Genomic DNA, 26,284 nt, shown 5'->3' with positions numbered 1-26,284 from the left:
TCTTTACCTTTTGTGTATCTGGTATAGGTTTTTGGCTTGTGATTATTATGAGGTTTATGTAAAAAATCTCATAGTTATAACAAGCCATTTTAAACTGAAAACAATGCCAAATGCATATGAAATTTTTACATTTTTGTGTTTTTACACTTCCTCCCAGGGCTCCATGGGAGGAGGGAAATTTAGGGGCCTTTTAGTTAAGGTATATGCTGCCAAGTTTCTTGTTTTCATAACTTAGACCATTTATGTAGAAGTTATTAATAAAAGACAACTGCTACATTGAAATACCAAATATTGAATTATACTCTGAATATATAATTATGTCATATCTTTGAACAATTCTTTGCAGTTCTGAAGAGCTCGTGACACCAGCAATTCATCTGGCAGTATATGCAAAGTGAGTTCATTAAATTTGGCTTAGTGTTGTAAAAGGCACATTTAGTTGTTTTTCCATATCTATTTTATCTTTTATAAGACTACCAGGGATATGTTGTGCTCTAAATTAATGTACTTAATTTTGTAATACAATACTGCAGTGTCATTAATATATTTTAATACATTTTATATTAATTTTAATATTGAAATCATGTTTTCTTTAAAAGGACAGAATTCTCACAAAGATATATGAGAGCATATAATAATCACATAAAAGGGGGTGCCTGGGTGGCTCAGTCGTTAAGCATCTGCCTTTGGCCCAGGGCGTGATCCCGGGGTCCTGGGATCGAGTCCCACATCAGGCTCCTCCGCTAGGAGCCTGCTTCTTCCTCTCCCACTCCCCCTGCTTGTGTTCCTTCTCTTGCTGGCTGCCTCTCTCTCTGTCAAATAAATAAATAAAATCTTTTTAAAAAATCACATAAAATATTTTAGTTGCTTATGCAATACTATATTTAAAAAGAGTGTAAAATATTTAAACGTTTAGCATTATATGACTTTTCTCTTTGGTTCAAAATCAAAACATTTGCACCAAGTTATTTTTTAGTTTTATGATGCTGCAGATGTAAAAAGATAAAATAAAAAATGGATTTATTTTATCTAATATGGAAAGAATGGATGAGGATGGAGGCATTATGACTTTTCTAGAGCATACGTTCACCTAGATTATTTGCGATTAGATGAATAAAATTATATGGCTAAATCTATACACTAAACCCGTTAAGTACATTTTACCTTCATATTTCTAAAGAAGTAGCTTATTCAGTCATTGAATTAAAGAACTTTGAGTTTTGGATCCAAATGATACTTCAATCATCTCTTTGTCAGACAATTTGAATTCTATAATTGGGTATAAAATAGCATTCCTGACAGAGACTCTCATGTGCAAAGCCTTGCGGCAAGAAGTACTGAGGTACTTTTGAAGAACTTTTAAAGAAGTCCTAATGGCAACCATCCTTAAGTGGTGTGGAAATGTGATCATAATATATTGTTACATGACAGGCGAAGGTTATGAAACACACCTATAATATTTTGTTGTTTTTTTGAACATCCATAGCTAACTGCCTTAGTATAATGGTTGAAAGTGTAAAGTCACACTGCTTGGGCTTACCTCCCAGCTCTGCCACATGTTGGCTGCATTACCTTGCACAAGTTACTAATCTAGTATGTGCCTGCATTTTCTAATCTGTCAAATGGAAATACTAATCATATACCTTTCATAGTGCATTTGGGACAATTATATGTAATTATGTGATTAAAGCATTCAGAACTGTGCCGCTATAGCCCTGAGAGTTCAATAAGTGTTAACTATTATCATATTATTTGTAGGACCTGCTAATAGGAAAGACACGTAAACACGTTAATGCTATTTTTTGTGCATTGCAAAATTGAAGTGAATCCTAATTTTATACCCTTTATTACGTGTACTGTATAAAATGTCTACCGTGAATTGTACACTGTGGAGTTCCACCATGAATTCTACCTACGTTTAGAGAATAGATTACTAAAGTAGGTTGTCAGTGTTTGAGTAAACTAGTAGGCATTAACTTTTTATAATTTCAATCTGGAAGAAACATTTGAATTATTCCTTTGGGGGTAGTAATTCTGCTCTTAACTTATTAAGTAAAGTATGAAAAGGATACATTTATTGAATAAAATATGGTCAAAATATTTATGGGTAGATATCATTGATTTTATAATTGTAGAGAAGAACTAAATGTTTGTTAAAAAAACCCATATGATAGGTTTTTGTCACTTTTTTTCCTAGTGATTTGCTGTTTAGTTTGTTCTCAGTGGGTCTCTTCTGTGTGTTCATGGGTGACTTGGCAGCGCGGAGCAGGACTTCACATGGGGATTCTAAGACTGAATGTTCTATGTAGTTCTTCTAAGTTGTGGTAATCTGTGTGACCTTGAGCAAGTCACTTAATATATCGCCAATCCCTCTTCTAAAAACTGAGGAAAGTAGTGTCTGATCTGCTGTAGATTTGCTGTTGCGGGGATCACGGCAGTGCTACATATAAAAAGTACCTTGAAAGCTTTAAGTCCCTAAACCGATGTGAACTCTGCTTAACCTTGCAAGTTTTTAAAGTTTAAAACTTTGCTACTATAATAAATATGATTGGGCATTTCCCAAGGACTTTACTGTTAAGATAAAAGAATACAGACTTGAATTCTGCAATAAAAAGCATGCATTCCTTAACTTCTGTGTCCAGCAAAGGCAGATCAGATTTTTCAGGCCCATCGTCCCAATGGGGACAAAGAGAAACTCTGGAAAAAATTTATATTTAAAAAATTCTGCCTGAAAGCATTGGAGAACCAAAAATACAGTGAAGAATTATATGTCTAAGATCATTTAGAAGAAAGAAATACAGAGAGGGAAACTTGGCACTTGGGGCTGCTTTCACCTTGTATTGTCTGCTAATTTCAGGGGAAGAAAAAAGCCACTTTTTTTTTCCCCATGGAAGCGGATATTTTGCAGGTCTAAGGGGACAAAAAAAAAAAAGTGGAGGAAATGAATGTCCATAAAGAGAAAAATGTAGTGAAGTTTTTATGCTTTGTTCTGAGATCATAATGGGGATAGGAAAAAGAGAAAAGAGGAAATAGGATGGCTCCTAGAAGTTGAAAACTCATATCCTCACAAAAATCCGCACACAGTTGTTTATAGCTGCTTTTGTCATAATTGTTAGAGCTTAGAAGCAACCGAGATGCCCTTCAGCAGGTGAATAGATAAATGAAGTGGGGAACACCCAGACCATGGGGTATTATTCAGCACTAAAAAGAAATGAGCCAGCAAACCATGAAAATATGTAGAAAAAATTAAATGCATATTACTAAGTAAAATAAGCCCAATCTGAAAGGCCACTTACTGTATGATTCCAACTATATGACGTTCTGGAAAAGGCAAAACTGTGAAGACAGTAAAAAGGTTAGCGATTGACAGGAATTAGAGGAAGAGAGAAATGAATAAGCGAAGCACAGACAGTTTTTAGGGCCGTGGAAATAGTCTATATGATATTATAATGATGGATACATGTCATTATATGTTTGCCAGACCCATAGAATGTACCACACTGAGAGGGAATGGTAATGTGAAGGAGGGACTTCGGGTGATGATGATGTGTCAGTGTGGGTTCATCAGTGGTAACAAAGTATCACTGTGGGGGGTGTTGATAATGGAGAAGGCTGTGCACATGTGGGAGCAGGGGCTATCTGGGTAATCTCTGTACTTTCCTCTCAATTTTGTGGTGAACCTAAAACTGCTCTAAAAAAATAGTCTTTTTTTAAAAAATGGGTAGCTGCGGGGCGCCTGGGTGGCTCAGTGGGTTAAGCATCTGCCTTTGGCTCAGGTCATGATCCCAGGGTCCTGGGATTGAGCCCCACGTAAGGGCTTCCTGCTCATCAAGGAGCCTGCTTCTCCCTCTCCCTCTGCCCCTTCCTCTGCTCCTCCCTCTGCTTGTGCCCTTCCTCTGCTTGTGCTCTCTTTCACTCTCTTCCTCTCGTCAATGAATAAATAAAATCTTTAAAAAAATAGGTAGCTGCTTTGCAAAAGACTACTCACGTGATTTTTGAAAGTAAAATAAATCACACATAGAAAGATTTAATCAATGAGGGTGTAATAACACCTAAACATTCTTTATTTTTTTATAGAATTATACTAAGCAGTTAAATTTTCTTATTTAACATGCATAAAAACCTAGGCGCTAGACATTATTAACCTCATTTTGGAAACGGGAAAACCAAGTCTTACGCAGCATAAGTAATTTTTTCAAACATTGGATCTAGGATTTGGAAGTAAGCAGCCTTATCCAGAGTTCATGTTCTTGATATACAAAAGAAGCTGAAACAATTGCATAAAGAAAATTTTCTATTAAAGATTTTCAAATCATGAAAAGTTATAGTAACTGATGTTGAGAAAAACTGACTGTCATATCAGCAAAGAATCATAGAATTTCAGGATTGAAAGGGACCCTACGTACATCCTTCTATTTGAATGCTTTCCATCAAGTGGTAATTACTCTTCCTTTTGGGTACCAATAATGATAATTAGCTCTTCGTTCTAGTAAAGGTACTACCATTAGAAACAAATCGTCTTTTTGTAGAGGTGAAATTTGTGGGGTTTTGTTTTAACTTCCAATCACTGACCCTAAATCTATCCCTATTAGTTCAGAATAAGTAATTCAGATTATACTAAGTAGTTTTGAGATACTTAGATAAATCTATCAGGTTATGGGTAAATTATTTTTCTTCTTTAGGCTAAGTTGGGCATACTTACTTAGTATTCCCCAAAAAAACTGGGAATATATTTTCTTCTTTTTCTCGTATGGCATAATTCCTGATAGCTTTCCTCGGGATATGCTCATTTGTCTGTATCCCTTATTAGTATAATGGGGAAATTTCATAGGATAATTGCAGATAAAGAGAAATAACTTATGTCAATATCTGGGATGTGATAAAATCTTTTTCTTTCAAATTTTCTTGAGGATTCAAAGTGGCGATGTTCTTGGTTTCTCCTGTTTACTAGAATAGGTCCTCTTAGAAACTGCAAAAACTTCATTTGTTTTTAATTTACTAAAATTTCTCTACTCTCCTTTTTGGGCTCAGAAAATTAAGTTATACAGCAGTGCTATCCTTTTTTTTTTTTTTTCTGTTCAATGTAAGATTCATTCTTTCTTTCTTTCTTTCTTTCTTTCTTTCTTTCTTTCTTTCTTTCTTTCTTCTTTCCTTCGAGCCAGTGCGGAAGGGGCAGAGGGAGACAGAGAGAGAATCCCAAGCAGGCTCCACACTCAGTGCAGAGCCCAATGCGGGGCTCCATCCCAGGATGGTGACCTGAGCTGAAATCAAGAGTCAGATGCCTAACCGACTGAGCCACCTAGGTGCCCCTGTAAGATTCCTAGCAGAGGGATTGCTGGACAAGAATTTGTCTTAGGGAGGATAGAGGCTAAGTTGCTGTAACAAGGAAAATTCCAAAATACAAGGGCTTGAATACAATAGAATTTTATTTCTTTCGCAGAAAACAGTCTAACCAGCAGGGCAGCTCTGCCGCATGAAATCTTTTAGAGATGGAAGAAGCCTCCATCTCATTCTTGTTCAGACATTGCCCTCGTCTTCATGACCAAAACTGTGTCACTGATCAAGTCCTTGAAGCCTAAAGGAAGCAGAGCAGCAGTTTAGGACAAGCAGCTTGACTTTTAAATTGGAACCGACCTGGAAATCGTATGTATATGAATTTTGCTCTATTTCCTTAAAGAAAGAGAATGGAGTCCTGTAGCCAAGCTGGTTGCCAGGGGGGCCAGGAAATGTGGTCCCTGTCTGTGAGGCCATGAGCCCAGCTTCAGCAATTTTACCATGAAAAGAACGAGGAATTAAAAATGGTGTATATTCATCTCTGCCACAGAGATTATATACTTTGTTTTTATGAATCTGAAGATATTTTTCAAAATTGTTCTACAAACTGCTCATTAATGGAGTTTATTCAAAATGTAAGTAACCACAGTACTCTGTAACGTAAACAAACAAAAGATTGCAACTACACAAAATCGTTAATCAGATCAACATCAACAGGTCTGGGAAATAATTGACTCAGGAAGCCAGCATCTCCTATTATTGAAACAGAGGGTGTGGGCATAGTACAGATTTGTGTCCTGGCCACAAGCACTTACGGGGTCAGGGGCTTTGGTGAATGTCATCCACGTAAAGGACAGAGAGCGGGACTTCAGCTCGTAGGCTGCTCAGAAGAGTCGTTTCACATCGTTTCTGTCGTACCCCCTTCTCCGTGGCACTTGCTGTTTTGGTCGGAACGCCATCTCACCAAACATCCACTCAAAGCTGTAACCTAGTCATAGTACAGTGATAAAATAATTCACATTCTCACGGGTGCTGATATTTTTCAAATGAATATTGCTTGCACTGGCCAACCATTTGCTAATTTTTCACCGCTTTATCAAAAACAGTGTTTGCGCATACAAGATAAAATGATTAAGTGGAACCCAAAATTGGCATATGTGTAGTAATTTTTGAGGACATCAAAATAGATTGTACCACACATTAATAAAGTAACCAGATGAGATCGGGCATGTTCAGGGTGGCATGGCCGTGGACGTTAATAAAGTAACCAAAACCTCAGTCTGCACTCCTTCAGTTCCAATCATAGGCAAAGGAAGCTTTTGCTATTCATTTCTGACATGCTGGACTCTATTCCCTCTCAACCTATCTTCTGTTCATATTCATCTTTCTAAGTTTGGCTTCAGGACCGTCTCATTGAACTGCACAAATTCTGAGGGGAGAAGACAACACACATAGAATTTCAAATGCGTCTCCACCCTGAAGCTTGAGATGGCCGGTCCACAGCCATTCGCTAGAACTTCCTCTAGGAGAGCTCTGTACTGGATACAGTCCGTGGGAGGGAAAGAGTCTCCAACCTCCAGGATCTTACATGTTAGTTTGTGAAGATAAAATATACTCCAGGAAGCAACCATTTACCAAGCCTAAATTTTAAAATAAGCCTTGACTCATTCCTTCCCCCCACTCCAACATCCAGTTAATCGTAAATTCTCATGTTTTAATTTCTCACCCCCACAGGTACTAGTGTATCATCCTTCCAACAGCATTCTCCCTCGTTCTGCTGACTGCGGTTTGTTTATCCCCCCCCAGTCCACTCTCACTGAGAGAGAGTCCCTCCACTCTTCACCTTGGTGATGGCTCAGTCCACATGCACATAACCCATCTGTGGATCAGTCAGTGCACTATCCTGCCTCCTTTCTGCATGTTCTTATGGAACACACTTATTCTGTGCCCTTCATAAGAGACTGGACACCCAGGGTTGAAGTCTGATTACGTCATCCCCATTCTCAGTTTAGAACCTTTAGCTATGCACTCAATATTCTTAAAGTTGACACCCTCTTTTTTTTTTTTTAAGATTTTATTTATTTATTCGACAGAGATAGAGACAGCCAGTGAGAGAGGGAACACAAGCAGGGGGAGTGGGAGAGGAAGAAGCAGGCTCCCAGCAGAGGAGCCTGATGTGGGGCTCGATCCCAGAACACCGGGATCACGCCCTGAGCCAAAGGCAGACGCTTAACGACTGCGCCACCCAGGCGCCCCAAAGTTGACACCCTCTTACACTGACTCTCGAAATTTTTGATGTGGTGTTGCCTTGCTCTCTGGGTTTATCTCTAATCATTACTCTCCTCACGTTCTGAAAGCTGCCATTTTAAACTAGTTGTCGTTACCACACTTTACACCCTCTCTTGCCTCTAGGCTTTTGTACCTGCTGTTTCTTCCCTGGAAATAATATCCCTTTCACTTTTCTTGTAAATTCCTCCTTTCCTTCCACAGCCCCAGTCTAAGAACTAAGGTTTTCTCTCTTAAATGCTCCCATAAAAAACTGTACCTCTTTTATCATGACCCTGATAGAATTGTATTGTTATTGCCAACTTATTTGTTCGGATTCCCATGGAAACTCAAAGTCCTTGAACACAGGTACTCTATGTATTTGTCCTTTTCTGCCAACTGGCTAGTACAGGATTTAACACATAACAATGTACAATAATTGTTGTTAAATTGAAATTCATAAAGAAACAATGTATGGTATAGATTAAATGTATTTGTGCCAGATTAAGAAAAAAAAAAAAAAAGCTTTACTGTTTGTGAAATACTTACTCTATGCCAGACTTTGGTGATAATGTGGTGAACATGATAAAACTCCTGTCATCCTAGAACTCAGTTTAGTGGTGTAGTTCCTTTTTCTTCTTTTCTCCATAAATCGTACTTAACTGCCGCATTTATTACTATCACCTTTTTAGAAAATACTTGGGAGAACCCCAAATTTTAACCCAAGTCTGCCCTACAAATAATAGAGTTAGAGAAGACTGGAATTTATTATTGAAATAAAATTTCCATGAATCTAGTAGAAGGAAATTGATTGACCTTTCAGGAGAGATACATAGCATGAGAGGGAATGCGGAAAGACTCATTTCACAAAAAAATGACTAAGTGGCTTGGCTGGAGTAAAGACAATCTGAGGGTTAAGTACAAGATAGGAGGTCTGAGGATTGTAAGTGAGATCTGAGTCATAGAAAGGGATTTGGGGAAATGGAGACCTGAATGATTAAGCTTTGTGTGAGTAGGAGTTAACGTTATCCTAGTAGACTGACATACAACACGGGGGCGGGCGGGGCTACGTGGTGATGGGTATTAAGGAGGGCACTTGTGATGAGCACTGGGTGTTGTATGTGAGTGATGGATCACTAAACTCTACTCCTTAAACCAATATTACACTATATGTTAACTAACTAGGATTTAAATAAAAACTTAAAAAAAAGAAGATTGATATACAGCAACAATATAATAGATGATTTACAAATAAGGTATGTAATGAACATTTTTTTAAGCAACTGGGTTATATAGAAATATAAAATGAGAAGCTTTAAATTATAGCGAAAATTTGGAAATGCATTAAAACATCTCCAACAGTCTCTAACAAAGACAGAACATTTCAGGGCCTAGTAATTTTAGTCCTTAAAATATTAGTTAAATGCCCATGCTGGCATGAATAACTTTGGCCTTCAATAGTTTTGTTTAAAAGATTCAAAAATTGTCACAATCTAGAACTTTGTGAGATTGTTATATTTTGAACATGAGAACATTTTAAGATATACATCAGAAGTGTCTTTAGAGGCACCTGGGTGGCTCAGTCAGTTAGCCATCCAATTCTTGATCTCAGCTCAGGTCTTAATCTCAGGGCCCTGAGTTCAAGCCCTGCGTGGGGCTCCATGATGGGTGTGGAACCTACTTGAAAAAAACGTGTCTTTATATATTTGAAAGATATCTGAAGAGGATGGCAACCTCCTCATCTACATCCTCACTGAAAACAGAATGAAAAGAAATGTGCCTTCACTGTGTGAAAATGCATAAAAGAAACCTCACTTAAAATGCAGTGGAGAGGCCGTGGTAGGGGAGCTGTCACACACTAGTTACAGCTTGCACGGTTCCGCGGGACGAAGGAGGATTTCCTCCGAGCCCAGCAACAGCAAGCTGCCCTTGCCTGCAGCCGATGAGAAGACCCACGCTTGGAACTCTCATTCTCCTCCACTGGACTTCTGAACAACCCGTCCCAACTCCCCTTGTTTCTCTGTAAAAGAATGCTCCTTTGTTTTCTAGACTTGCTTATGGTTCACCATAGTTTGCTTGTGGTTGTTAGGAGTGAGAGACAGTCTGTGGTGTGCGAATGGAGGTCGATGTCCTTGGATTCCCTGCGCAAAGACTTTGTGAGGATCCGCCCTCAGAATAAAGACAGCCGGAAGGAAAGTAGCGAGCGCAAAGCAGTGTATTAAAGCGAAGGACACTCCCAAGGTGGGAGAGCGGGTAGGTGCCCCCAGGTTGTTTTGGGATTGGATATTATTGGGTTCTTCTGGGCTGGGAGGAGCTGTGACTACAGTGGGGTGCTCTCTAACGGTGGAGGCTGTTTCCAATCATTTGGGGGACTCCTCCCACAGGTAGGGGGGGGCTTTTGACCCTGCAAGGGTTCTATCAGAACCATTACCGCAGCCTTTCTCCATCCGTGGCTGTTCCTGCAATACAAACGCATTACAATGAATATGAGGGTTACCCTGGGGCAGAGGTGGAAAAGGAGAATGTGTGCTCTGCACCTGTGGCTCTCCGTCTGTCAGGACCAAGGTCTTGGGAGCCACAGCTAAGGATGTAGAGCTCTTGGGTTTATAATAGGCAGGGTTTTTGTTGTTTTGTTTTATTTTGTGTTGATCCCTTTCCTTGCCCCCAGCTCAGGTCTTTCCCATTCCCCTTCAGGGACTTGGGGCTCTGCCTCGGGGTGTTCCTTCCGCTGCTCGTGTCTAGCTTCTTCCTAACATCCTGAACTGCAATTACTCTGCCATTCTTGAATAAACTCATTTTGCTGACACAGTAACTGGCTATTTTATTTTTTAAGTTGACAACTGAAACAGAAGAGAGTTGGGATGGATACAAGAACAACCTTGCACACATTAGACACTGCTAAACACATTTACTTGGACTCTCAAAGAGGAAGTTTTTAAAAATTAATACAAATGTTGCAGTATATAGTTAAAAATGCTACTCCTATTGACGCTGGATCATCGAGCCCAATAGTGAAGAAAGAATTCTTGAGATGCTTTCCAGGGCAAAAGGGTGATTTTATTATGGCAGGGGGACAGGACCTGCCGGCGGAAAGAGCAGCACTGGGACGGTGAGGAGTGACCGATGATGTCCTTTTTAGGTAGTGGGGGTTAGGGAGTAGCTTAAGTCTCTAAGGAATTTGAAAGCAAGGCTTTCAGGACCTTGAGGGGCCAGCTGCTTATGTTAAGGTTACTTTTAGCCTTTGAAGATTTATTTATTTATTTTATTGAGAGCGCACAGGAGCGAGCTGGAGGCGCAGAGGGAGAGGGAGAGAGAAACTCAAGCAGGCTCTGCACTGAGCACGGAGCCAGATGTGGGGCTCGGTTTCACCACCCTGAGATCATGACCTGAGCCAAAACCAAAAGTCGGACACCCAACCGACTGCACCACCCAACTGCCCCAGGTTACTTATAGTCTTTAATAAAACATAAACAGTGGGGCGCCTGGGGGGCTCAGTCAGTTAAGCATCTACCTTTGGCTCAGGTCATGATCCCGGGGTCCTGGGATCGAGCCCTACATCAGGCTCCCTGCTCAGCGGAGAGCCTGCTTCTCCCTCTGCCTGCTGCTCCCCCTCTCTCCCCTGCTTGTGCTCTCTCTGTCAAATAAATAAATCTTTAAAAAATAAAAAGAAATAAAACTTTAACATTAGGACAGTAAGGCAGCCGTGAGTTCCTTGAGGAATGTCAAACTCTGCATGTTTCAGGTATCTGTTGGTGGGCTGCAGGCTATAAGATTTAATTTAAGCTACATTTCTCTTGTCTTTGTTTTCCCCATCACGATCATTTTCAAGAGAGAGTAGTACAAGCAGCTATCATTTTGCAGGAGAAATTATTTAATGTTTATTTCCCATTTGAGAGTTCATCTTAGTCCCTCCAAGAAAACCGAAAGTCTTGGAGTTCGACTAGTAAAGCAACAGATGGTTCGTTAGAGTCATCTTTGAACATTAGCTGTATACAGAGCAGCACGTAACTTTTTAAACTTAAGTTCTACTTAGTTAACACACAGTGCAATATTGGTTTCTGGAGCAGAACTCAGTGACTCATCACTTACATAGAACACCCAGTGCTCCTCACAAGTACCCTCTTTAAAATCCGTCACCATCTAGCCCATCCCCCACCCACCTCCCTCCATCAACCCTCAGTTTGTTCTCTATCATTAAGAGTCTCATGGTTTGTTTCCCTCTCTTTTTTCTTTTCCCCCTTCCCATATGTTCATCTGTTTTCTTTCTTAAATTCCACATATGAGTGAGATCGTATGGTATTTGTCTTTCTCTGACTGACTTATTCTACTTAGCATAATATACTCTAGCTCCATCCATGTCGTTGCAAATGGCAAGATTTCCTTTTTTGATGGCTGAGTAATATTCCAGTGTGTGTGTGTGTGTGTGTGTGTGTGTGTGTGTGTACTTTGGCTATTGTTGATTATGCTCCTGTAAACATTGGGGTGCATGGACCCTTCAAATCTGTATTTTTGTATCCTTTGGGTAAATACCTAGTGGTGCAATTGCTGGATCATAGGGTAGCTCTATTTTTAACTTCTTGAGGAACCTCTATACTGTCCTCCAGAGTGGCTGCACCAGTTTGCATTCCCACCAACAGGGCAAGACATTTCCCCTTTCTCTGCATCTTTTCAACACCTGTTGTTTCTTGTGTTGTTAATTTCAGCCGTTTTGCCAGGTGTGAGGTGGTATCTCATCGTGGTTTTGATTTGCATTTCCCTGATGATGAATGGTGTTGAGAATCTTTTCATGCGTCTGTTAGCCATCTGGATGTCCTCTTTGGAAAAGTGTCTAATCATGTCTTCTGCCCATTTCTTAACTGGATCATTTGGTTTTTGGGTATTGAGTTTGATAAATTCTTTGTAGATTTTGGATACTAGCCCTTTATCAGATATGTTGCTTGCAAATATCTTCTCCCATTCTGTGGGTTGCCTTTTAGTTTTGTTGATTGTTTCCTTCGCTGTGCAGAAGCTTTTTATCTTGATGAAGTCCCAGTAGTTCATTTTTTTCTTCTGTTTTCCTTGCTCCCAGAGACCTATCTCCTAGGAGGTAGAGCACCACTTTAAAACAGTACATACCTGCTTTAGGTAGCTAGTGATAATTTTATGAAGGGTATTTAAAATAGACTTCCCGGTTCCTGAAAATTTTTACTTTGAGACATACATTTTAATTCAGTAGACTGAGAATCTTTCTAAGGACGGTAGGTCAAAGGAAAAAAAATGAGTAGAAATGAAAAAGTCAGAGAATGGATAAAGAAAGAAGAGGAACGGGGAGTGGGTAAAAGTAATAGAGGTAAAATAGGATAACACAAATGTGAAGAGACAGAGGAGATGAAGGAATGCAAAATGTATGTTGTGTACCCGTTACACTGAGACTGGCCAGTGTGACCGACAAGCTATCGTGACTGACAAGAAATCTCAAATTTCTTTGAGACACCCACATCGGCCTCAGTAGTTTTCAAAAGGTCTCCATACCAGAAGCATCAGTAGCACCTGGGAGCTTGTTAGACTTGCAAATTCTTGGGTTCCCGCCCAGAATGCCTGGCTCAGAATTCAGGGGGGAGGGGGCTGCACAACAGTCTGTGTTGTAACAAGCCCCTTGGGGGTGGACTGAAACACCCTCAAATTGAGCACCACTTTTATTTCTTGCTCATGTAACTGTTTGTTGAAGATATTCAGCAGGTGACCTTCAAGAGTTCAAGACTCAGACTCAGTGGGATCCTTCTCTACCTGCCTCTGCACCTGCACAGCCCTTCCTCATCGCTCTGATTAGACCCCGATTCTGCTCTTCTGAGAGGCACTCCCTTGCCTGGCGTTCTGAGAGCGACTTCCATGTTCATCCTCCTCCTTGGCCAAATCTTAAGTAAGTAATGGGAATTACGCTTTGTCTGTTTCATGCTTTTATAGAGTAACAGCCCACGATCTGTTCATGCCGTTTTGGGGGACTGAATGTTATTTAAATATCCACATAGCCAAATTTTGTTTGTTTGTTTTTATCCAGGCTTATGGTTTCATGGGCAATATAATTTCTTCAAAAATTCCTTATGTAGTCTGATTAGATACTCGATTTATTCGGCTTCTAAGCTATCCTATATGCTGTTGTGCCAGTAACTATACCCAAAAATCTTTACTAAGCAGAATTCTTAAGACTGATTACTCTTTTTTTTTTTAAGCCTTCTTCCACATGTGTTTCTCTCTCAAGTTATTAGTGGCTACTTCAGGGCTATCTGATTCAGTGTGTTTAGGTAGAGAAGCCATTAGTCTGAATTTTGCTACATGGCTGATTCTTTATGTGGTTTTGTTGCTAAATCTTTTCTTAGTCTTGTTTTATACTGCCTGAGGTATAAAAGCTGGAGGTGGTTGTTGTTGTTGTTGTTTTTAACTCTGTGAGACCTCATTTCTGAATTGTTTCTTCCTCCCCTCCCCCTCTCCCCCTCCCCTCCCCCCTCCCCCCTCCCCTCCCCCCTCCCCCCTCCCCCCCTCCCCTCCCCCCTCCCCCCCTCCCCTCCCCTCCCCCCTCCCCCCCTCCCCTCCCCTCTCCCCCTCCCCCTCTCCCCCCCTCTCCCCCCCTCTCCCCCTCCCCCTCTCCCCCCTCCTCCTCTCCCCTCCTCCTCTCCCCCTCCTCTCCCCTTTCCTCCCCTCCCCCCTCCCTCTCCCTCTCCCTCTCCCTCTCCCTCTCCCTCCCCTCTCCCTCTCCCTCTCCCTCTTCCTCCCCTCTCCCTTTCCCTCCCCTCTCCCTCTCCCCCTCCCCCTCTCCCCCTCCCCCTCTCCCTCTCCCCCTCCCCCTCCCCCTCCCGTTCCCTCCCCTTCCCTTCCTGCAGACTGCTTCTTGTTTGCCTGGGGTTATCTACTCCTTCTGTACTGCTAATACTAGCCAGTAGAAAACCTAGTGTTGTTTTCCAGCCTCTTTGCTCTAGAGTTACAGGCATAGGGTTTCCTATTATGTTAATGCGGGTGGCATATTTGCCCCATGTTTACCACAGCATAGTGCGGCTCTCCGGCTTTCCCGCTTCCATAGCAGTTTTCTTGCTAATAGCCAGTCCTCACTAAGTCAGTGCAACCACAGCGTCTCAGTTCGATTTCTGCACAAATTAAAGTAACGTGAGGTAATGTAAAAATAATCCCTATTCTTGGTGGCTTTATACAAAAGAACTCTATTTTGATTACAGACAGTTCAATGCTGGTGTTCACAAAGTGTGCGAGGACTCGGGCATCTTTCATCTACGGTTTTGAATCTGCCCTCCCCCTTGTTCTCTGAGTTGTGTGCAGCCAGTGAGTGGAAAGAGAGCAGAGAGTGACATCAAAGCGTCTGTGGGTCAGAGCTGGAAATAGCGCTTTTCACCTCGGTCTGCCTTCCATGGCTGCACCGGACTCCCAGGGGAGTGTGGGGTGCGGTTGAGTTGTGAGCTCACAGGAAATGGGAAGAGTTTTGTTTTGTGGGGGAAGATCTTTCCGGCTCTGCATGTCAGAGAGACATGGCAAGCAACGGTAAAGGAGAGTGTGGAAGAAAACATGTTAACAAATGAATAGAAGACATAAAGAGAACGGGAACTTGGGAATGAGAATTTATCATTTCATCTTTAAGATTGTGAACTGTATGCACTATATGTCTGTATTTCCTTTCTTTATAGATTGAAACAAAACCCAAACTGAGGTTTCAAGAGCCTGATAACTTACCTAATTTCACACAGCCAAGAAAGGTTGTTCTTAAATTCAGATCCAAAGATGTCTGAAAAGAAAGTCCATGATCTTTCCACTGGCAGATACACACATACACGCACACCCATTAATATCCAACAGCAGATTATACCCCACGAAGCCAAATGATATTTAACTTTGTACTCAGAACTTCATTTATTATTCCTGAAGTTTTTCTTTATGAGAAATGTAGCAGCCATAGTATGCTTAATAGTTGTTAATAATTTGATTAGTTAAGGAAATATGATTAACTAATTTAACCTGAGTATATGTTAGTGACAGTACATCACCAATAATCAAGACTTTCATTAAAGATGTAAAATAGTAAAATGCTTTTCAAATGAAGAGCTTTACCCTTTGAATCTACATGCCTAAATGTTCTGACATTGCTCATTCAGTAAAACACACAGCAGTGTATTTAATTACTATCATTTGTGTCCAAAAGCAAATATTTACAAACTACATGAATTCCTCAAATACTCCGTAGCTTTTAATATGAACTGAGAAAGCAAGCTTCAAACTGATGGCTTTTGTTTAAAAAGATCCAAATGTATGAATAAACATAAATGATTAATTTTTATTATTACACTGGAACAGAAATAAATTCTCTTTATTCAAACCATTTTTCTCTGAAACCTTTATCCAAGAGCCACGGGAGATGTGGATGTGAAGCAAGCTGTTTTTGTTTGGTCCTTCAAAGAATGAAAATGTTCCCAAGCCCCACGTAAACAAGGCTTTTATATCAATTGTGTATATTATTGTCATATGTAAAATTGTAAGCCTCCTAACAGGCCATTTATTTTTCCATATAAACAAAAATACAGACTTCTATATTTTTGACATACTATGGTCTTTGGAGAGAAACTCATCTCTTGGATGTAGCCCGCTCAGACTGGACTCTTTTTAGAGGACTGTTCATCAGTCTTCTTATTCTAGAAAATAGAACCTTATTGTAGTTCTATATAGGTCCCTCTTCTTTATGTGCAGAACTCTGAAAATAACCCAAAGGTTCCATTTTAATTTTGGGAGACATTGAAGTGCTAAAAGATAAACCAAGGCATTTAAAAAATTTAAGTTTATTTGAGCGAAAATCAATCTAAATTGGGCAATGCCAAATCAGAAGTTTAGAAGTGGTTCCTCAAGGAGCTGGAGGGAAAGACATGGAGAACGTTCAAAAGCAAGGAAAGGAGATTATTTGATTGGCTACGACTTAAAGCCCAATTAGCTGTTTGTGATTGGTTGTCCCTAGTGTTCTGATTTTGTAAACTTGAGGCATTTATAGGCTTAGATTTTGGTTTGCTTACATAGGCTCCCACAGGCATTAGAGCCACCTCAGTCTGATGGCTTCCTTGTTTAGGTAATTTAGCAATACAATGAAAAGAATTTAGTTGAGGGGCGCCTGGGTGGCTCAGTCAGTGAAGTCTGATTTCAACTCAGGTCATGGTCTCAGGGTTTTGAGATTGAGCACTGGGTCAGGCTCTGCGCTCAGCCTGGAGTCTATTTGTCCCTCTGCCTCTATTCCTTCCCCCACTCTATTTCTCAAATAAATAATAGAATCTTTTTAAAAAAAGTTTAGTTGAGAAGGTTGATGGAATGAATTATTATTATTTATAGATGAATAAGATTAAATGTGTATGTATTATAGACTGTGAGTACTGTTTATGTAAATACACACTCTAAGTGGGGTCCTGCCAGTTCCCATCCTCCCATAAGATTAAATTACATATGTGTGAATTCATCCAGTTGTAAGACTAGACTCTACATAGCCCATAGGCTCCCTGCAGAAATCCATGCTAGATTGACCGCATTGCACAGAGAGAAACACTAGAATTGTCACTTGTCTTAGGTTTTGTATTCTAAAAGCAGAAAATTTTTATTTGCTCCTTCTGCAGATGACCAAACCCCCTGATTCAGAATGAGTCTTCATTCATTATTTTTCTATAGTCTTTTCTATTTCATTTTCTATTAGCCATGACACAGACTGAGTGATGTGGAAACAGGAGGAAGCAGGGACTTTGCTATGATGGTATGTTTTGCAAAGTGCTGTAAAAGTTGCCGGTGAATCCTTTGATAGGTCCTTCTCCCTTATGATCATGTCAGTGAGAGGATTTATTAGAAACTGAAGTATTTGTTGATAGGAAAGTCTTCTAGAACTCTTCTTAGCCTTCACCCACTATTCAACAAAACATTATTTTGTATTCATTTCCTCTGTTACATTAATATTCTTCTCTGTTGAGATAAATTTTTGCCATTTAAAGCCTTTCTTGCTCAGATAGCTGAGTGTTGTTAAAAGATAAACCGAGGCATATTAAGAATGTAAGGGTTTATTTGAGAAAAAAAATTGATTTGAATTGGACAACAGCAAACTAGAAGTGGTTCGGAGCACTCCCTCACAGAGACATTTATAGAGAAAAGACGGATGCAAAGTAAGGAAATTATTGATTGGCTCTTGCTTAAAGCCTAGTTAGCTGTTTGTGATTGGTTGTCCTTATAGCATTTTGGCTTCATAACCCTGAGGCATTTGCAGGACGAGATTTTGGTTTGCTTACGCAGACCACCATGGCATTAGAGCCGCCTCAGTCTGATGGCCTCCTTATTTAATTAACTTCACAGTGTATTGTTAACCTTAAAAATAAAATAGCCAGTTATTTTATTAGCAAAATGGACTATTTAGGGATAACAAAAAATTGCAATTCAGGACATGCAAGCTACGGCAAAACCGTAGCAAGTCTGGAGAACAAAGGAGAGGAATGTTCTCTTATAGAGGAAAGGGAGGAATTGGGAGAGGTTATTACGAACAAAAAAATAATTTGGAGTAAATTGGGAATTCAAAGTGTAGTGGCTTTTCATTGGCTGAGTTGTGAGAGTGTGTCATTGGATGGGCTGTTGCCGGGCAAGGAAGAATTCTTTCTAACTCCATGCTGGAGCGGTAAAGTATAGGCTTCTTGTTGCGAATGCAAGGCACCTGTCTTCCTCTTGGGGTCTGGGACTGATGAATGGTAGTGTGTGAGAGCGCCCCCTCTGGCCTCCTAACTCTGTTTTAAATGAGTTTTCCTTTATTCAGTTTCATGGTGTAATCAAAGATAATTTAAATTTAAAGGGACCTCAAAGACTTTCTTGTTCACTGTCCTTGTTGTGTGGAGGAAGAAAAAAAAATCTCAGAATCATGTGACTTGCCCAAGACTAGTCCACTCTTGAAAGTCAAAGAATGCTCTGGAACACAGACTTGTGGTTCTAATTCCTAATTTTTTCCCCCACTAATTCTTCCTGACTATCCTCTCTTAGGTAAAAGGAGATACTTCAATGTTGTTTCTCTAGACACTTGATTCTACTTAAGAGAATTCAAGGTACACATTGGATAATTAAAAGGGAATTTTATGGCTGTCAAATTTAAACATAGATACCCAATTCCAAAATATAGAGGCCCCAGATGAATGGCAAACAATTATTAAATAATCCTTAGAACAGTCACATTTCATTTCTGGCAGTGCCAATTCTTGCTAGCTATGATATTAACCATCAGGTAATGTAATATAATTGATACTATAAATAACTTTCAGATATCCAGCCTTGTGGATACAGTCAATAGGGTCAGTTTGTGCAATTCATAGGTATATTTGGTAGTTTGTAGGCAAATTTTGATGGAAAGATTGGTTTTATGTTATAAGATTCATGACTGAAGAAGGCAGTCAAAGCAGATCAACACAAGGCACTACGTGAATTTACAGCAACACATATTATCAGGTGCTTGGAATTGGGTTCTTACTGCATTAGAACAAAGAAATATAGTTGAAAGAGTTAAAAACATATTTTAGAAATACTCTGTTTTAAAATAAATACGGAATATAGCATAACTTGAATGAGATAAAATCTTTATAATACTTTTAAAAGAAGGTAGCTGTAAAATGTTCCTAGCCAAGAGGAAAATAAATACATTTTTTTTTAAAGATTTTATTTATGGGATGTCTGGGTGGCTCAGTCAGTTAATTGTCTGCCTTCAGCTCAGGTCATGATCCCAGGGTCCTGGGATCAAGCCCCGTGTTAGGTCCCAACTCAGTGGGGAATTGGCTTCTCCCTCTTCCTCTTCCCTTCCCCCTGCTCGTGCGTGCTCTCTCTCTCCCTGCTCTGTCAAATAAATAAAATCCTTTTAAATAATAAAAATAAAATAAAAGATTTTATTTTTATTTTTTATTTTATTTATTTATTTGAGAGAGCAAGAGAGAGAAAGAGCACGAGGAGAGAGAGAGAAGCAGGGTCCCCACTGGTCAGGGAGCCAGACTTGGGGCTCAATCCTAGGACAAGATTATGACTTCAGCCAAAGGCAGCTGTTTAACTGACTGAGCCACCCAGGTGCCCCTAAACACATTTTAAAGTAAGAACAAAAGAATATAATTTGGGGGATATAAAATGTTAGCTTTTCTCCGAGTGTGAGGAGAAATGAGAAGAAAATCTTCACTATTACATTAAATAATACTCAATTTTTAAAAATGGAATTAGTTAATAGAAAAGATAATTTCCTTGACATTTTAAATATAACTCATAGAACTTTATAGATGCTTTATAGAAAAAAAAATGACCTTTTTCATTGACAGTTAATTATAAAAGTACCAATTTATAAAATAGTGTGTTTTTTGTATTGATTTTGAAAGGAACATGAATATCAGTGTAATGGCTTATTAGTCAATCACTGGTATTAAGAATTAGCTATTAACTGTGAAGTAGATGCTAAACATATTATTCAAATAATTCTCACAATAGAATTTTCATTTGGGGCTCCCAAATGAGGTAACTTTATGTGAATGTCTCAGTACCGACTTAATTATGTTTTGTTCTGGAAATAGTGTCTTCATAAATGTCTATCTACCTTAGATTGAATAATATACTTTAGTGAATATTCCAGTGAAATATTGCTAACTATGTTGTAATATTAAATTCAGTTCAGTGTTCAGTGATTCCTGTTTTTTTAATTCACAGTCATCAAAAAACAATACAAAATCTAAGGCAAAAGTAAATTAGAAAGTTAGAAAGGAAATTGGAGGACAGGTATTTATCACTGTTGAAATATTAGCTAATTTATAACCAAATATAGAATGAGAAAATGAACTAGTTATGATATAAATTAGAAAATAGATGCTTCTGTGAGAAGGCAAAACCAGAACTCTGTTATCAGAGAAGCTGAGTGCCTATGCATGAATGGTAAAGGAGAAAGAATTTTTATATGTTGAGTAAGTAAACAACGTCAAAAACTAATTTTTTTTTTTAGTGGTAGAGAAATATATTTAATTCTTCAACAATCTAAAGGTGCCACTTGTGAGTAAAACACCAAATAAATATTATTTCCTTACAGTTGTGAATATGTACAAAGGTTAAAAAAAAGGGGGGGGGGATTTCCAAGGTGTTTCAGTGGTCTATTCCAGATGTGAACTCACCTGGAGCCTAAAGATGTCAATTAGAATCAATTTTTCAGAAACTGTCCAATTAATCTATTTCCATGTGCTTTTTTCCTTAACATTTGTCTTGTCTTTTCCATTATTAGCAAAAAGGAGAGACAAATGACTTTGGAGTCAAAATTAGTTGATTTTATGTAAAATGCTAACCTGTCAATGGAATATTACTAGACCAAGAAAGGAATGACGTATTGATACATGCTACAGCATCAATAATTCTTGAAAACTTTATGCTAAGTTAAAAAAGCAAGTCGCAAATTGCCCATATTGTATGATTCTCTTTATATATTTTTTAAAGATTTTATTTATTTATGAGTGAGAGAAAATGAGTTGGCGGGGGAGAGGTGGTAGAGGGAGAGAGAGAAGCAGGCTCCCTGCTGACCCTGGGATCATGACCTGAGCTGAAGGCAGATAATTAACCGACTGAGCCACTCAGGCACCCCTGATTCTCTTTATATTAAATATTAAGAATAAACGAATTTATGTAACAAAAAGGAGATTAGTGATTAGTGCTTACCTAGGGCCGGGGTGGGGGGTGGGGTATGACTATTAGTAGGTGGGAGATTTCTTTTGGGAATAATGAAAATATCCTAATGTTGACTGTCGTGATGGTTATATAACATTGTGACTATGCTAAAAACAATTGAATTATATGCTTTAAATGGCTGGATTTTTGATATGTATATTATATTTTAATAAAGATTTTTTTTAAAGAAGAAAATGATATCTCAAATCTTGTAAGAATTCCATTTAGAAAAAGGCAATAAATGGACCGTTACATCTAAAAAGATGAAGGTAACTGGTTCCATTGATAAAAACAATTTTATTGGCTGGTAAGGATGAAAGATATTGTGATTTTTATGGAAGCTTAATTGTGCAGGCATGATCAATTATTAAATCTACTCCCAGTTCCTCTCCCATCTCTGAAGAATGAGGTGTGGAACTGAAAATTATAAGCTTCCAATCATAGCTTGGTCTTTATAGTGACCAGTCCCCATGCAAGAACTACCTCTTTAGAACAAAGACACTGCTATGACCCAAGAAGTTCCAAAAGATTTAGGACCTCTGTGTCAGGACCTGGGGTAAAAGACTAAATTACAGAACAAAAGATTCTCCTAGCACCCCTCTTTACAAGGGGTATTTGGAGCTCCGAGCCAGGAACCAAGCAAGGGTAGAAACCAATATATGTATTTCTCATTCTTTCACACTTACAGAAATTTATTTTCTCACAGTTCTAGAGGCTAAAATGCAAAATCAGGGTGTCTTCAGGGTGGGTTTCTGGTGAATTTCCCTTACTGGCCAGCTTCTTGCTATGTCCTCAATGTGGCCTTTTCTGTACAGAGAGTGCTCTCCTGTGTCTTCCTCTTCTTATGAGGACTTGTGTCCTTACAAGGACTTACTCTTATGACCTAACCTAACCTCACCTCTATTTCCTTCTTATGGGCCCTATCTTCAAATATCGTCATTCTAGGAATTAGGGCTTCAACATATGAAGTAGGGATGGTGGGGGCACAAAGTAGTCCATAAAGCAGGGAAAAGTATATTGTAAAAGGTTTACGGGATTATATGGTGAATGGCGAGTGCCTGTCAGAGGTTCATGATCATAATATTTAAGTGACATCATTCAGCACGATTCTTTTTTCGAATTTCCCCAGCAGTACTGTAAACAAGTAGTCGAACTTAAGAAGTACTGGTGTTTTTCCAGCAATTATTGCTGGAAGATGAGTGAATCAATGTAGAAAATTATTTTAACAAGGGTGTAAATTTCTGAATTTTCCATATCCTCATCAACACTTAATATCATCTGCCCTTTTAGTTATTCTGTGTGTGATGGTTTTGATTTGTATTTTCCTAAATAACCAAAGATGTTGAGAATCACTTCATATTCTTAAGGGCAATTTCTTATGTTTTTCTTTGGAGAAATGTCTATTTAAATTCTTTACTTATTTTTCATTGGTTTATTGTCTTTTTATTATTAAGTATTTAGATTTGTTTATGTATTCCAAATAAAGGTTTCTTCACAGATATATGATTTAAAAAAAGACAAAACAAAGCTAACCTGAATTCTAGGTTCAGTTGGGGATTGAGAAAAATCTCTTAAATAGAGATTGGATAGCCCTTGAAAATTTCACTTCTTCATGTATTTTATGCCTGAACAAACTACTTTCAATCCCTTTGTATACTTATACCTTGCAATAAGAGGTTGTTAAATAATGCCAGAAGTACACTGCAAAAATAAATTTTCTTTTCAAGAAATATGAGTATATAGTGATGGACAAATGATTTTTCTGATACTTTACAAATTAAATTCTTGATTAGCTCTATTGTTAAACAGTAAAGTAAGGTATTTCCAATTCAATTCAGTAAATTGTTACCTGTTAATAGACTTTGGGTTCTGAGGGTTTTTTTTTCCAGATATATTGATTTTATGTAATTCATATCAGAACTACCTTTTTTTTTTCTCTATAGATGACTCTAAATTAGTAGTATTTGAACAGGAATTAAAATGCTGTCCCTAATTTGCTTCCTAATTTTCTAATTTACTGTGTAGGTAAAATTTCATTATATTTATACTTATATTTTTTATTAATTTATTTATTACCTGGGTACAGTATACTTTATTGATGGTACATGACGAGGTATGGCTCCCCAAACTCCTCTCCTTCTTCAGGGGGTCTGTGATGGAAACTGTGTAGAGGTCAAGAGATTCTCAGTGTGTTGGGGGATGAGTTGGAGTGGGGACTTCCCACCAGCTAAGGGCATCTGTCTTCCTCTTGCTCCCCCTGGGGCTGGTGGTCCAGGGAGCTCTTATTCCTTGAAGGCAATGTGGACCATAAGGTCCACCACCTGGTTGCTGTAGCAAAATTCATTGTTATACCAGGAAACAAACTTGACAAAGTGGTCTTTGAGAGGAATGCCAGCCCCCGCGTTGAAAGTGGAAGAGTGTCACTGTTAAAGTTACAGGGAACAACTTGGTCCTCAGTGTAGCCCAGGATGCCCTTGAGGGGCCCTCCAGTGCCTGCTTCATCACCTTCTTAATGTCATTGTATTTGGCAACTTTCTCCAGGTGGCAGGTCATATCCTTGACTGACCTATACTGTTTGTACAATAAACAATAATTTTAAAAGAATAAAAAATATAAATGGTCTGTGTTTCTAACAAAATGGGGGTGAGGACACGGAAGTCCATGCCAGTGAGCTTCCCATTCAGCTGAGGGATGACCTTGCCTTCAGCCTTGGTGGTGCCCGTAGAAGCAGGCAGCCCCTCAACCATTGCACCACAGCTTCCTAGAAGGGCTGTCCACAGGCTTCTGGGTGACAGTGGTGGCATGGACTGTGGTTATGAGTCCCTCCATGATACCAGAATTGTCATGGATGATCTTGGACAGAGAGACCAAACAGTTGGTGGTGCAGGAGGCATTGCTAACTATCTCGAGGGAGTTGTCGTACCTCTCATGGTTCATGCCTATCACAAACATGGGGGCATCATCAGAAGGGACGGAGATGATGACCCATGCCCCCCCCCTTCAAGTGAGTCCCAACCTTTTCCATGGTTGTGAAGACCCCAGTGGACTCCACAACATACTCAGCACCAGTATCACCCGCATTTGATGTTGGCAGGATCTCACTCCTGGAAGACGGAGATGGGCTTTCCATTGATGACAAGTTTTCCGTCTCAACCTTGACCATGCTGTGGAATTTGCCACAGGTGGGGTCATTGACGGTGACAGTATCCACTTTGCCAGAGTCAGAATAGCCCTGGTGACCAGGCACTCAATATGGCCAAATCCCTTTACTCCAACCCTCACCTTCATGTCTCAGGGACACAGCTGTCACTGTACCAGAGGATGTGGCTGTTTGTCAAAAGGAAAGGAGCAGAGAACCATATTTGAAAATATTTTTGTATCAATGACAAGAGGTTGATAGTCTTCCCATCAGTAAGCAATGACTTTGAAAGTAATGGAAGAATATAATGAATATCCACATTAGTAATTATGAAATAAAAATTCAAAGGAGTGATATTAAAATAGATAGCATTTAAACCTTGTCTTTTACTCTGTGTAAACTATTTGATGCTTTCATGGAGTATTAATCATTTATTATGCCAGCATAATGGAAGATCAACGGTCTGGATAAAATAGTGGAAAAGGTAGATTTCAACTTTCCATTTCAGTCATTTTTAAGCAGTGACATGCAGAGTGATCTGCACAGTCATTTTCAAGTGATTGAAATGAGTTTGTACAATAAACAATAATTCTAAAAGAATAAAAATTTTATAAACGGTATGTATTTCTAATAAATTAAAACTTCCATTCAGTTTGATAAGCAATCTAAGATTTTAACACTCCTTTTAATACTTTTGCCCACCTTGGAGTTTACTATTTTTACCCAAATTTTTACTGTATTTAATGTATTTTTTTTTCTGTATTTAATGGGTTAGGCTTCTGCACAAAAAACCATCCAGGCAATCAACCATAGGTGTGATGAGCATTTCAAAGAAGACAAGAGATATGTGCACTTGTGAATTATCTGTTCAAATTCATTGCCCATTTCCCAGAAGGATTAACCTCCTCTTATTTGTTTGTAAGAGATCTGAACAGACCATCAGCCCCTTGATAATATCATGTAATAACTAGACACCTAGGTCTGAGCCTGACAGTGTGAGCTCAGATTCCAACTCTACCATCTATCTGCTAATTCCATGGACCAATTTTATTAACACGTCCTCACTATTCTCATCTATAAAATGAGAATTATTTCTCAGTAATACTACCCACGTTTTATTATTGCTAGCAAAGTTAAAGGTTTAATACGTGTAAAACATTTAGAAACTTTGTTCCTAAATTTCTTCTTGCATGAAATGAGGACAATCATCATGCCATTTCATAGTGCTATTACGAGACTAAACGCTTTTATATATGTAAAGTGATCTGAATGGTGCTTTGGCATTCGGTCACTGCTATGTAACTCCAAGTGCTATTAATATTTTTCCTTTATTATCATGATTATTCTATGTCCAGTGTATAATAACCCCCTGTTATTACTATATAGTGCAAACAATTGGGTTTATAGTGTTTTGTCAAGTTTTGAAATTTTATGCAACAGTAACATTTTATAGACCAATGGATGCTAGTCATGCCATTACATTCTTTACATGGCTGTCTTGATCTGCCTGGGATGCCGTAACAAAATTCCATAGACTGAGTGGCTTAAACAACAGACATTTATTTCTTATAGTTTTGGAGGCTGGGAAGTCCAAGATCAAGGTGCTAGCAGACTCATTTACTGGCGAGGGACTTGTTCCTGACCTTAGATGGCTGTCTTTTGGCTTTGTCAGCACATGGAAGAGAAAGCGGGAGAGCTCTGGGCTCTTTTTGTCTTCTTATAAGGATACTAGTCCCATCGGGGGGGAACCCTACTCTTAGGACTTCATCTAGACCCAGTTCCCTCCCAAAGGCCCCCTGTCCACAAATATCACATTGGAGATATATGAATATGAATTTGAGGGGGTTGGGAACACAAATATTCAGTACATAATGATAATTGTCTCATTTCAATCTCATT

The 26,284-nt window shown here is 39.0% G+C and overlaps 1 long non-coding RNA gene and 1 pseudogene across 1 annotated transcript in view; one reads left to right on the top strand and one right to left on the bottom strand.

Moving 5' to 3' along the window:
- Positions 1-26,284, top strand: part of LOC113261098 (uncharacterized) — a 117,792-nt gene that overhangs the window by 42,599 nt on the left and 48,909 nt on the right. Inside the window, exons 3-6 of the long non-coding RNA XR_007190134.2 lie at positions 347-394; positions 5,441-5,643; positions 9,629-9,792; positions 13,247-13,438. This is a non-coding gene — a long non-coding RNA (uncharacterized LOC113261098). The remainder of the gene's footprint in view (positions 1-346; positions 395-5,440; positions 5,644-9,628; positions 9,793-13,246; positions 13,439-26,284) is intronic.
- Positions 23,529-24,534, bottom strand: LOC113260999 (glyceraldehyde-3-phosphate dehydrogenase-like; annotated as a pseudogene).

Source organism: Ursus arctos, unplaced genomic scaffold (assembly GCF_023065955.2).
Source record: "Ursus arctos isolate Adak ecotype North America unplaced genomic scaffold, UrsArc2.0 scaffold_29, whole genome shotgun sequence".
Lineage (NCBI taxonomy): Eukaryota > Metazoa > Chordata > Mammalia > Carnivora > Ursidae > Ursus > Ursus arctos.
This window is presented reverse-complemented; position numbering and strand designations above follow the sequence as displayed.